This window comes from Lissotriton vulgaris, unplaced genomic scaffold (assembly GCF_964263255.1).
Source record: "Lissotriton vulgaris unplaced genomic scaffold, aLisVul1.2 SCAFFOLD_11979, whole genome shotgun sequence".
NCBI classification, from domain to species: Eukaryota; Metazoa; Chordata; class Amphibia; order Caudata; family Salamandridae; genus Lissotriton; species Lissotriton vulgaris.
Window position 1 is genome coordinate 25024 of NW_028250295.1, and position 14701 is coordinate 39724.

Consider the following 14701-nt stretch of genomic DNA (forward strand, 5'->3'; position numbering starts at 1 on the left):
CTCACTCACCCTCAACGCCTCACCCACACTCACCCTCACACCCTCACCCTCAGCACCTCACTCTATCTCACCCTCAACGCCTCACCCTCAACGCCTCACCCACACTCACCCTCAGCTCCTCACCCTCAGCCTCAACACCTCACCCTCACTCACCCTCAACGCCTCACCCTCAGTCAACCTCAACACATCACTCACCCTCACTCTCACTCATCCTCAATCACACTCAACACCTCACCCTCAACACCTCACTCACCCTCAGCCCCTCACCCTCACTCACCCTCAACTCCTCACCCTCACTCATCCTCACTCACCCTCAACACCTCCCCCTCATTCTCACTCACTCTCACCCTCACTCACCCTCATACTCACTCACCCTCAACACACTATCACACTACAACCACACACAAACACTTACCACCACAACACCACTTCAATCACGCTCAACACCTCCCCCTCAACCCCTTACTTACCCTCACTCTCACTCATCCTCAATCACCCTCAACACCTCACCCTCACTCACCCTCAACACCTCACTCACCCTCATAGCCCCACCCACCCTCAACGCCTCACACTGACTCACCCTCAATCTCACTCACCCTCAACGCCTCACCCTCACTCACCCTCAACACCTCACCCTCACTCACCCTCAACACACTATCACACTACAACCACACAAAAAAACAATTACCACCACAGCACCACTCATCACCACTGCAGCAAACAAAGGTCATACAATAAAAACATGTACGCTTTTAACCGTCACACACACAACAACAGCTATCAAGGGCCACTTTCACCAGGCATACACACACAACAGTCATCAGTACTGCAGTACTATGTCTAAATGAGACTGTTGGTGTGCAAAATACGGATGTGGAAGTGCAGAGTGATGCAGTGTTGTTGCTCAATGGTACTGTGGGGCTGCAGAAAGATAAAGTGGTATTGCTGCATGTTGCATTCGTGGACATCAGTGATGCCATTGTTGGGAGAAGTGCAACTGTTGTGGTGCTGAGTTATGCTGTGGTGGGAATTATTAAACACCAACACAGCACCACTCATCACTAGCACAGAACAACACATCACAACTACAGCATTACTAAGCACCACACACTCACATGCCCACACGCTCACACACCCCCACCCTCACACACATCCACACTCACACACTCTCACACATCCTCGCACACCCACTCACATTCTCAATAAGCCTCATAGCCTCACGCTCGCCAACAATCACTCACCCTCACCCTCACACCATCATCCCCTCACCCTCAACACCTCACCCTCACTCACCATCAACACACTATCACACTACAACCACACACAAACACTTACCACCACAGCACCACTCATTACCACTACAGCATTACTCAGCAGACAAACGACATACAATCCAAACATGTGCGCTTTTAACAGGCACACACACTAATAGCTAGCAATGGACACTTTCACAAGGCGTACACACACAACAGTCATCAGTGCATCCTTTCACCATGCATACACCCACACAAACAGCCATCAATCCACGCTTTCAACAGTCACACACACCACCAGCCCGAAGTGCACGCTTTAGAACAACTTTTTGTACGTTGCACACACAATTACAGCTATACAAGCATGCTTTGGTGCTGTACAGTACTGCAGTTCTATGTCTAAATGAGACTGGGGGAGTTCTAAATACGGCTCTAGTGGCAAAGAGTGATGATCTCATGTTGCTCAATTGTAGTGTGGGGGTGCCGAATGTTAATAATGTGCTATTGCTGCCGAAATGGACATAAGGGATGCCGTGCAAGAGAAAATTACTACACACAAGGCAAGTGCGACCGAAAAACACGTACGGCAAAATGAAACTCAATCCATGCCAAAGAATAAAACTAAATAGCAGCCATTGATAAAATACTAAACACACTCTAATGAGAGGAGCCAGACAGAAAATACGTGCGAGCAAAGCAAGACCGAAAACAATAATTACATTAACATCAATAAAAGGAAATGCATAAACAAAAGTATAAGAACTCACAAAGGCACTCTTTCATAATATGAAAATACAATTGTCATTACCTGTCGATCGTAGCAGCTCATTCCCTGAAATGTAGAAAATATAAAAAAAAAACACAAAAAAGAGAACATACACAGTGCATACATAATACTTTTAACTACAACAAGCAACAAACAAAATAAATGAATAGCGGCGAAACAAGTCACATACGGGTACAAATGACACAAGAAAAAGCTAAGTCAGAGGAAAAATACACATCACAGTGCCACCTCAGGCGAAACGAAACTACTGAAACTACATACCAGGAAGACACTAGCAAAGATTACTCAATGCATCCCGAACAATCAACTTAAACACGAGCCAACATTCGCATAAAGATCAAGAAAAATTCAAAACACAAGGAAAGTGAGCGCGAAATAACAACGGACGCAATTTCAAAGACATAACACATACACAAATAAACATTGCTTTATGTAACATTTCGAAAGAAACCCATTTTTCAAACATATATCTTTTAGAACAAGACTAAAGGATATTGTAACTCAAAACTCGATAATACACAAGGCGCAATACAAATAAAACACTCATACATCCTAATAAAACATTATTAATAATACGTATATACACACAAGTATTAATACATTCAAATTCATGTACTCAATGTTAATAAATGTACATCTTACCAGTCAGACGACGCAGCAACAACCACGGAGGAATAACACACCTTTACCGCACGAACATTCACACCAATGTAGAAAACGCCCCGTTGACGCACGTCAAATGCAACGCTACGTCACACAACGTAGAGCTGCGATTGGCTAAAAATTACGTAACGCTCAACATAACATCACCATCAACTACAAAATAGAACGCTAACATCCCTTACGTAACAAACGTAAAGGGAATACATTGCGTAATACCCTTTACTAGAACAGAAATAAAACACATTTTAAGTACATACACTAAATACTTTTACAAACGTATACACATACTAAAAAAAAAAAAAATTACATTATAATCAACATTAACACATGATCGAGACTCACATATGCCAATCACACCCTCAGTCACCCTCACTCCCATTCACTCAACCTCACTCACCCTCAGCACCTCACCCTCACTCACCCTTAACAACTCACCCTCACTCACCCTCAAAAAAACACCCTCACTCACCCTCAATACCTCAGCCTCACTCACCCTCAATACCTCACCCTCACTCACCCTCACCAACTCACTCGCCCTCAGCCCCTCTTCCTCAACACCTCATGCTCACTCACCCTCACCCTCACTCACCCTCAACAACTCACAATCACTCACCCTCAACACCTCAACCAACATCAACACCTCACCCTCAACAACTCACTCACCCTCAACACCTCAACCTCACTCACCACAACACCTTACCCTCACTCACCCACAACACCTTACCCTCACTCTCACTCACCCGCACTCACACTCACACTCAACACCTCACCCTCACCTTCACTCACCTTCACCCTCATTCACCCTCAACACCTCACCCTCAACACCGCACTCACTCACTCTCACTCATCCTCACTCACCCTCAAGACCTCACACTCACTGACCCTCAACACCTCACCCTCATTCACCCTCAGCCCCTCACCCTCAACACCTCACCCTTACTCACCCTCACCCTCAACACCTCAAAACAATAACTATCTCTCACTCACACTCAGCCCCTCACCCTCAACAACTCAACCTCACTCACCCTCACCCTCAACACAATAACTATCCCTCACTCACACTCAGCCCCTCACCCTCAACAACTCACCCTCACTCACCCAATCACCCTCACTCACAACACATCACCCTCACTCAACTTCAACACATCACCCTCAACAACTCAATCACCCTCACTCACTAACGCTCAACAAGTCTCACCCTCACTCAGCCTCAACACCTCACCCTCACTGACCCTCTACGCTTCACCCTCAATCAGACTCACGCACCCTCACCCACCCACACCCTCACACACATTCACACCCTCAACATAACAAATCCTCACTCACCCTCACACACCCTCACTCAACATCATGACTTCAACCACACCCTCACATGCCCCCAGCCTCACACACCCCCCACCCTTACACACACCCACACTCACACACTCTCACACATCCTCACACACCCACACACATTCTCAATAAGACTCACACCCTCACCCTCACCCACAATCACTCACCCTCACCCTCACACCGTTACCCTCACACCATCATCCACTCACCCTCAATCACCCTCAACGTCATTCACCATCACTCACCCGCACTCACCCACAAAACATCACCCTCAACTTCACTCACCCTCACACTCATTCACCCTCAACACCTCACCCTCATTCACCCTCAGCCCCTCACCCTCAACACCTCACCCTTACTCACCCACAGCCTCAAAACCTCACCCACAATAAGCCTCCCTCACTCACCCTCAGGCCCTCACCCTCATCACCTCACCCTCACTCACCCTCACCCTCACCCTCACTCACCCTCAACTACTCACCCTGACTCACCCACAACACATCACCCTCACTCAACCTCAACAACTCACCCTCATCAACTCAATCACCCTCACTCACTACAAATCCTCACTCACCCTCACACACCCTCACTCAACATCATGACTTCAAACACACCCTCACATGCCCCCACCCTCACACACCCCCCACCCTTACACACACCCACACTCACACACTCTCACACATCCTCACACACCCACACACATTCTCAATAAGACTCACACCCTCACCCTCACCCACAATCACTCACCCTCACCCTCACACCGTTACCCTCACACCATCATCCACTCACCCTCAATCACCCTCAACGTCATTCACCATCACACACCCGCACTCACCCACAAAACATCACCCTCAACTTCACTCACCCTCACACTCATTCACCCTCAACACCTCACCCTCATTCACCCTCAGCCCCTCACCCTCAACACCTCACCCTTACTCACCCGCAGCCTCAAAACCTCACCCACAATCAGCCTCCCTCACTCACCCTCAGGCCCTCACCCTCATCACCTCACCCTCACTCACCCTCACCCTCACTCACCCTCAACTACTCACCCTGACTCACCCACAACACATCACCCTCACTCAACCTCAACACCTCACACTCATCAACTCAATCACCCTCACTCACTAACGCTCACCCACCCTCACCCTCACTGAGCCTCAACACCTCACCCTCAGTCACCCTCAACGCTTCACCCTCAATCACACTCAGGCACCCTCACCCACCCCCACCTTCACACACCTTCACACCCTCAACATCACACATCCTCACTCACCCTCACACCCTCACACACCCTCAATCAACCTCATAACCTCTACCACACACTCACATGCCCACACGCTCACACACCCCCACCCTCACACACATCCACACTCACACACTCACACAGTCTCACACATCCTCGCACACCCACTCACATTCTCAATAAGCCTCAGAGCCTCACCCTCGCCAACAATCACTCACCCTCACCCTCACACCGTCACCCTCACACCATCATCCCCTCACCCTCAACACCTGACCCACACTCACCATCAACACACTATCACACTACAACCACACAAACACTTACCACCACAGCACCACTCATCACCACCACAGCATGACTCAGCAGACAAAGGTCATACAATAAAAACTTGTACGCTTTTAACAGTCACACACACAACAACAGCTATTAATGGGCACTTTCACCAGGCATACACACATAACAGTCATCAGTACTGCTGTAGTAGGTATAAATGAGACTGTTGTTGTGTGAAAGACGGATGTGGTAGTGCAGGGTGATGCTGAGTTGTTGCTCTATGGTACTGTGGGGTTGCAGAAAGATACAGTGGTATTGCTGCGTGTTGCATTCGTGGACATCAGTGATGGCGTTGTTGGGAGAAGTGCAACTGTTGGGGTGATGAGTTATGCTGTAGTGGTAATTATTAAACACCAACACAGCACCACTCATCACTAGCACAGAAAAACACATCACAACAGCATTACTAAGCACCACACTAACATCACTCAGCAACACACCAACATCACTCTGCCCCACCACAACAGCATCATTCAACAACAACACACTATCACACTACAACTACACACAAAAACACTTACCACAACAGCACCACTCATCACCACTACAGCATTACTCAGCAGACAAACTTCATACAATAAAAAAATGGATTCTTTTAAGAAGCACACACACACCTATCAATGGACTCTATCACCAGGCGTATATACACAACAGTCATCAGTACTGCTGTAGTATGTATGAATGAGACTGTTCGGGAGCTAAATGGGGCTGTGGTGGTGCAGAGTGATGCTGTATTGTTGATCAATGGTACTGTGGGGGTGCAGAATGATAAAGTGGAATTGCTGCGTGTTGCATTCGTGGACATCAGTGATGCCATTGTTGGGAGAAGTGCAACTGTTGTGGTGCTGAGATATGCTGTGCTGGTAATTATTAAACACCAACACAGCACCACTCATCACTAGCACAGAACAACACATCACAACAACAGCATTACTAAGCACCACACTAACATCACTCAGCAACACACCAACATCACTCTACACCAACAAAACAGTATCATTCAACAAAAACACACTATCACACTACAACCACACACAAACATTTACCACCAAAGCACCACTCATTACCACTACAGCATTACTCAGCAGGCAAATGTCATACAATCAAAAGATGTGCTCTTTTAACAGGCACATACACCAATAGATAGCAATGGGCACTTTCACCAGGCGTACACACACATCAGTCAGCAGTGCATCCTTTCACCATGCATACACGCACACAAACAGGCATCAGTCCACGCTTTCAACAGTCACACACACCACCAGCCAGAAGTGCACGCTTTAGGACAACTTTTTTAACGTTCCACACACAATTACAGCAAAAGAAGCATGCTTTGCTGCTGTACAGTACTGCAGTACTATATCTAAATGACACTGGGGGTGTACTAAATACGGCTCTAGTGGGCAAGAGTGATAATGTGATGTTGCTCAATGGTACTGTGGGTGCGCCAAATGTTAATAATGTGCGATTGCTGCGTGCTGCAGAAATAGACTTCAGGGATCCCTTGGAAGAGGAAAATACTAAATACAAGCCAAGTGCGACCAAAAAACACGTACGGCAAAACGGAACTCAATCCATGGCAACAAATACACCGAAATAGCAGCCATTGATAAAATAAAAAAAAAATCTAATGCAAGAAGCCAGGCAGAAAGTAAATGCGAGCAGAGAGACCTAAAACAATAATTACATTAGCTTTACAATAAGCAAATGCATAAACAAAAGTATAAAAGTCACAAAGACACTCTTTAATATTATGAAAATTAAATTGTCATTACCTGTCGATCGTAGCAGCTCATTCCCTGCAATGAAGAAAATATAAAAAAGAAAACACACAAAGAGAACATACACAGTGCATACATAATACTTTTCCCTACAACAATAAACAAACAAAAAAAAATGCATCGCGGCGAAAAAAAACACATACGGGTCCAAAAAACACAAGACTAAGCCAAGTCAGACCAAAAATATACATCAGAGTGCGACCTCACTGCATCACCCTCACTCACCCTCAACACCTCACCCTCATTCACCCTCAGACCCTCACCCTCAACACCTCACCATCACTAACTTCAGCCTCAACACCTCACCCACAATTCCACACCCTCACTCACCCTCACCATCACTCACCCTCACTCAACATCAAGCCCTCACCCTCAATCACACACACTCACCCTCAACATCTCACCCGCAATCACGCTCAACTTCAATCACCCTCAACAACTCACCCTCAATAAGCCTCAACACCTCACCCTCACTCACCCACAACACCTTACCCTCACCCTCACTCACCCTCAACACTTCACACTCATCTACACTCACTATCACCCTCAAATTCACTCACGCTCAGTCACCCTCAACACCTCACCCTCTTTCACACTCACCCACCCTCACCCACACTCACCTTCATGACCACTAAAAAACACATGCACATGCTCCAACACTCACACACCCCCACCCTCACACACACACGCCCTCACAAACAATCACACATCCGCACACACCCACATTCTCTAAAAGTCACAGACTCACACTCGCCCACCATCATTCACCCTCACCATCACACCATCATCCCGTAACACTAACTCACCCTCAACATCACTCACCCTCAACACCTCATCCTCAACTACTCATTCAACCCTCATCCTCACTCACCCTCAACTCCTCACCCACACCCACCATCAACATCTCACCCTCACTCACACTCAACACATTACTTTCACTCACCCACAACACCTTACCCTCACCCTCACTCACACTCAACACATCACCCTCATCTACACTCAACATCACCATCACTCACCCTCAACATCTCATCCTTAACACCTCACTCACCCTCACTCATCCTCAACACCTCACACTCACTCACCCTTAACAACTCACCCTCAGTCACTCTCAACACCTCCCCCCCTCACCCTCAAAACATCACCCTCAATGACACTCCCTCACTATCACTCACACTCACTCACCCTCAACACCTCACCCTCACCCTCAATAACATTCAACACCTCACCCTCACCTTCACTCAACATCACCCTCACTCACCCTCAACGACTCACCCTCAGTTACACACACAATTACAGCAAAAGAAGCATGCTTTGCTGCTGTACAGTACTGCAGTACTATATCTAAATGACACTGGGGGTGTACTAAATACGGCTCTAGTGGGCAAGAGTGATAATGTGATGTTGCTCAATGGTACTGTGGGGGCGCCAAATGTTAATAATGTGCGATTGCTGCGTGCTGCAGAAATAGACTTCAGGGATCCCTTGGAAGAGGAAAATACTAAATACAAGCCAAGTGCGACCAAAAAACACGTACGGCAAAACGGAACTCAATCCATGGCAACAAATACACCGAAATAGCAGCCATTGATAAAATAAAAAAAAAATCTAATGCAAGAAGCCAGGCAGAAAGTAAATGCGAGCAGAGACCTAAAACAATAATTACATTAGCTTTACAATAAGCAAATGCATAAACAAAAGTATAAAAGTCACAAAGACACTCTTTAATATTATGAAAATTAAATTGTCATTACCTGTCGATCGTAGCAGCTCATTCCCTGCAATGAAGAAAATATAAAAAAGAAAACACACAAAGAGAACATACACAGTGCATACATAATACTTTTCCCTACAAAAATAAACAAACAAAAAAAATGCATCGCGGCGAAAAAACACACATACGGGTCCAAAAAACACAAGACTAAGCCAAGTCAGACAAAAAATATACATCAGAGTGCGACCTCACTACATCACCCTCACTCACCCTCAACACCTCACCCTCATTCACCCTCAGACCCTCACCCTCAACACCTCACCATCACTAACTTCAGCCTCAACACCTCACCCACAATTCCACACCCTCACTCACCCTCACCATCACTCACCCTCACTCAACATCAAGCCCTCACCCTCAATCACACACACTCACCCTCAACATCTCACCCACAATCACGCTCAACTTCAATCACCCTCAACAACTCACCCTCAATAAGCCTCAACACCTCACCCTCACTCACCCACAACACCTTACCCTCACCCTCACTCACCCTCAACACTTCACACTCATCTACACTCACTATCACCCTCAAATTCACTCACGCTCAGTCACCCTCAACACCTCACCCTCTTTCACACTCACCCACCCTCACCCACACTCACCTTCATGACCACTAAAAAACACCTGCACATGCTCCAACACTCACACACCCCCACCCTCACACACACACGCCCTCACAAACAATCACACATCCGCACACACCCACATTCTCTAAAAGTCACAGACTCACACTCGCCCACCATCATTCACCCTCACCATCACACCATCATCCCGTAACACTAACTCACCCTCAACATCACTCACCCTCAACACCTCATCCTCAACTACTCATTCAACCCTCATCCTCACTCACCCTCAACTCCTCACCCACACCCACCATCAACATCTCACCCTCACTCACACTCAACACATTACTTTCACTCACCCTCAACACCTTACCCTCACTCACCCACAACACCTTACCCTCACCCTCACTCACACTCAACACATCACCCTCATCTACACTCAACATCACCATCACTCACCCTCAACATCTCATCCTTAACACCTCACTCACCCTCACTCATCCTCAACACCTCACACTCACTCACCCTTAACAACTCACCCTCAGTCACTCTCAACACCTCCCCCCCCTCACCCTCAAAACATCACCCTCAATGACACTCCCTCACTCACCCTCACTATCACTCACACTCACTCACCCTCAACACCTCACCCTCACCCTCAATAACATTCAACACCTCACCCTCACCTTCACTCAACATCACCCTCACTCACCCTCAACGACTCACCCTCAGTTACACACACTGACCCTCAAAAACGCAACAGCACTCTGCCTCTCCATCATTCACACACTATCCATCATTCACACACTATCCATCTTTCACAAACTCTGCATCATTCACCCACTCACCATCATTCACCCACTCACCATCATTCACCCAATAACCATCATTCACCCAATCTCCATCATTCACCCAATCTCCATCATTCACCCAATCACCATCATTCACCCAATCTCCATCATTCACCCAATCTCCATCATTCACCCAATCTCCATCATTCACCCAATCTCCATCATTCACCCAATCTGCATCATTCACCCACTCTGCAGCATTCACCCACTCTGCAGCATTCACCCACTCTGCAGCATTCACCCACTCTGCAGCATTCACCCACTCTGCAATTTTAGGAATGTTAGGCCATTTTCTTACACATAAAGAAATTTCAGAACGGAAAACAAGGGGGTCGACGGAGTACTGCATCAGATACGTTAGACACAAAATAAACTTAACATAATTGACCTAAAAGGATGCAAGGATGTTAATCAGTCTTCGGGCCAAAAAGTAAATCTAATTCGTACGATATTACAACAATATTACACAAAGGAAACAAATACAAATATGTTGCAGGAAGCGAGGACGAGGATGTACAAAGACACAAGTGAAACAGGCAACTTTTTCGTCGGGCAATAAAGAAGCACTATTCAGCCGGAGAATGGGACGGATTAAAGACAGTAGTCAACAGTTACACAAAAAACCGGACGCATACAACAATAGCACTTCTTCACACGGAATTCCATCTAATATAAAGAAAATATGACGAAAAAAACACGATTCGGAAACAGTCAAATTTTTCGGAGGGAAACAAACAAGAACGATTCATCCGGAAAATGGGACGCATTGAATACAATAGTCGACAGTTACACAAAAAGAGATACGCATAACACAATAGCATTTATCCAGACGGAATTAGTTCGAATATAAGAAACATATTACGAACATAGAACTATTCAGTCACAAAAACCTAACGAAAAATAGATTACTTCACTGTACATGTCGTTCATACATTGCTAAGAATACTACAGTCAGCAAAGACACAAACTTTCATTTCATACTTCAAGTACGTCAATAACAAATTATCCGACTACTTCAGCATCACACAAAAAGATAATGCAAACACAACTTACATCAATATATTAAAACACATTTACCACTTCAAAATGAAACAAACACCTTTTGTACGTCAAATTACCAAAAAAAGCACAATAATACATTACATTACAGTTTAACAAAACATATGCATTACATATCGCCAATAAAAAACAAAACTTTACGTTACATTACAAACATTTACAAATATTACGAGCGAAATAAATACATTTCGCAAGTATTTAACTTTAACATAGTATATATACTACATTACATTACATTAAAAGAAACTTAGGATTACATTCTTACCTGTCAAACGACGCAGCAACACCACAGGAACAAGAACACGCCTTCCGCGCACCAACATTCTCGATCTATGGGGAATTCCACGGTTGACGTATGCAAATCGGAACGCTACGTCAAAAACGTCGCGCTCCGATTGGCTAAAAAAAAAACGTAAACAAAAAACACACACAACTCAAAAAAAAACTAGACCGCTAAACATAGCAGACGTCGACGTGACGCAATACGTCGGCCATTTTGAAAAAAAAATAAAAAACAGACTCCACAAACACGTTACAAGAAATTAACACAGTTAGTACAAAACATACACACGCAAATTACATACTAATATACACATAAGACAGAAGTAATACAAAGGGGACATGTGACACATTTTGTTCAAAACAACACATTACTTAATTAATATTAACATATACACACACTCATAACATCACCCTCACACAACAAAACTATTACACTCTTTCACACCCGCTCAATAACGCTAACACAACATCTCCCTCATACACCATCACACACCTTCAGCCTCACACACACTTACTCACCCTCACACTCACACACTCAGACACTCACACCCCCTCACCCTCACACCCCATCACCCTCACACCCCCACTCACTCCCAATGACTCAAATTCACACTCACACAACCTCACCCTCACACACCGTCAAACACCTTCAGACACACTCTAAAAAACAACTCCTCACACACCCTCAATGACCCTCACACACACACACCCCCTCAGCCTCAAACAACGTACCCTCACACAAACACGGTCCCCTACAAATCATCAAAACACTCTCACACTCACGACACTTCACACACTCTCTGACGCAAACAACTTCACTCATCCTCACCCCCTCACACCCCCTAACACTCACCCCCTCACACTCATCCCCTCTACATCACCCCTCACACACTCACACTCACTCCCTCAACACCCCACCCTCACCCCCCTCACACCCCCTCATTCACCCTCATTCACCCTAACACACCCTCACACTCTCACACACCCTCTCACACACCCCTCACACATCCCATCACTCACGCTCTCACACAACACCTCACACACTCCCTCACTCACACTCTCACACACTCCCTCACTCACCCACTCACACCCGCTCAGTCTCACCCTCACTCTCCCTTACACTCCCTTACCCCCTCAACATCACTCACTATGCCTCCCCTCCCATCACACTCACCCTCACCCCCTCACCCTCAAATAACTCATACTAACACCCCTCATACACAACACCCTTAACACTCACACCACTCACCCACACACTCTCCCTCACCCCCCTCACCCACCCTCAACATCTCATCCTCACTCAGACTCAAACACTCAACCTCACTCACCCTCACTCACCCTCAAACTCTCACCCTCACCCTCACTCATCCTCACACTTACTCACCCTCACTCACCCTCACCCTCACTCACCCTCACTCACCCTCGACACATCACCCTCACTCACCCTCACCCTCACTCACCCTCAACGCCTCGCCCTCAACCCCTCACCTTCAACACCTCACCCTCAACACCTCACTCACACTCACTCTCAATCATCCTCACTCAACAACTATCAACAACACTCACCCTCAACAGCTCACCCTCAACACCTCACCCTCAACACCTCACCCTCACTCACTACGCTCAATGCCTCACACTCAAACACTCAACCTCACTCACCCACCCTCAACGCCTCACCATCACTCACTCACCCTCAACACCTCACCCTCACTCACTCACCCTCACTCACCTTCAATGCCTCCCCTTCAACTGCACACCCTCACTCACCCTCACTCACCCTCAACCCCTCACTCACACTCAACACCTCACCCTCAACACCCTGAACATCACTCACCCTCAACTCCTCACTCACCCTCAACACCTCACTCACCCTCAACACATGACTCACCATCACTCACACTCATCCTCACTCACACTCAACACCTCACCCTCACTGACACTCACTCACACTCAATCACTCTCACCCTCACTCACCCGCAACGCCTCACCCTCAACGCCTCACCCTCAAATCCTCACTCACCCTCACTCTCACTCATCCTCACTCACCCTCAACACCACACACTCACTCACCCTCACTCACCCTCAACACCTCACCCTCACTCACTCACACTCAATCACCCGCTACACCTCACCCTCAACACATTACCCTCAACACCTCACCCTCAACACCTCACCCTCAACACCTCACCCTCAACCCCTCACCCTCAACACCTCACCCTCACTCACTCTCACTCACCCTCACCCTCACTCACTCTCACTCACCCTCACCCTCACTCACCCTCACTCACCCTCACTCACACTCACTCACACTCAGTCACCCTCACTCACCCTCACTCACCCTCACTCACCCTCAACCCCTCACTCACCCTCACTCATCCTCACTCACCCTCAACACCTCACCCTCACCCTCACCCACCCTCAACCCCTCACCCTAACTCACAATAACCCTCCCTCACCCTCACTCACTCTCACTCTCACTCACCCTCAACACCTCACTCACCCTCAACACCTCACTCACCCTCAACTCCTCACTCACCCCCACCCTCACTCACCCTCAACACCTCACCCTCACACAGTGCAATAGGTCTCACAGGATTTTTAGTTAAAGCTTTTACAATTGTTTATTGCTTTTTTGATTTGTAATTCTTTAGCATTGGCTACAAAAAATAAAAATGCAAAAAATTTACAACAAAAAAACCCATAAACAATTCTAAAAGCACTAACTCTAATGCTGCGAGACCTATTGCATTTCTAATGCTTCACTATAC